Consider the following 716-nt stretch of genomic DNA (forward strand, 5'->3'; position numbering starts at 1 on the left):
CTGGGCGTGGGGCGCTGGCTCCGTCTTTTTTCCAGGAAAACCTACGGATCCCAGTGTGGGACCCCCGGGGGGTTCTGGGGTTTGACGCCCTCTTTTCCCATGGGAAGTTTTTGGAGCCTTGTGGGACTCCGTGCCTGGCCCTGTCCTGAGCCCAACGCCCTCTTTTCCTCTGGAGAGTCCCTGGATCCCACTGGGGGGATCTTTGGGGGGATTGGGGGCTGGGGGCTGACTCCCCCTTTTCCCAGGAAATGGCCCTTGAGGGGCTCAGCTCTGATCCCAACTCCCTCTTTTCCCAGGAAATGCCCTCGAGGGGCTCAGCTCTGATCCCAACTCCCCCTTTTCCCAGGAAATGCCCCTCGAGGGTCTCTGCTCTGATCCCAACTCCCTCTTTTCCCAGGAAATGGCCCTCGAGGGGCTCCATTCAGATCCTGATTCCCAGGAAATGCCCCTCAAGGGTGCCCGTAAGGGTGTCCGTTCTAACCCTAATTCCCTCTTTTCCCCAGGAGAACCTCTGGAATCTCTCTGGCCATCCCTGCCTGGCCCTGCTCTGATCCCAACTCCCTCTTTTCCCAGGAAATGCCCCTCGAGGGGCTCAGCTCTGACCCCAACTCCCTCTTTTCCCAGGAAATGGCCCTTGAGGGGCTCAGCTCTGATCCCAACTCCGTCTTTTCCTCAGGAAATGCCCCTTGAGGGGCTCAGCTCTGATCCCAACTCCC

Source organism: Corvus brachyrhynchos, unplaced genomic scaffold, assembly GCF_000691975.1.
Source record: "Corvus brachyrhynchos isolate BGI_N302 unplaced genomic scaffold, ASM69197v1 scaffold679, whole genome shotgun sequence".
Lineage (NCBI taxonomy): Eukaryota > Metazoa > Chordata > Aves > Passeriformes > Corvidae > Corvus > Corvus brachyrhynchos.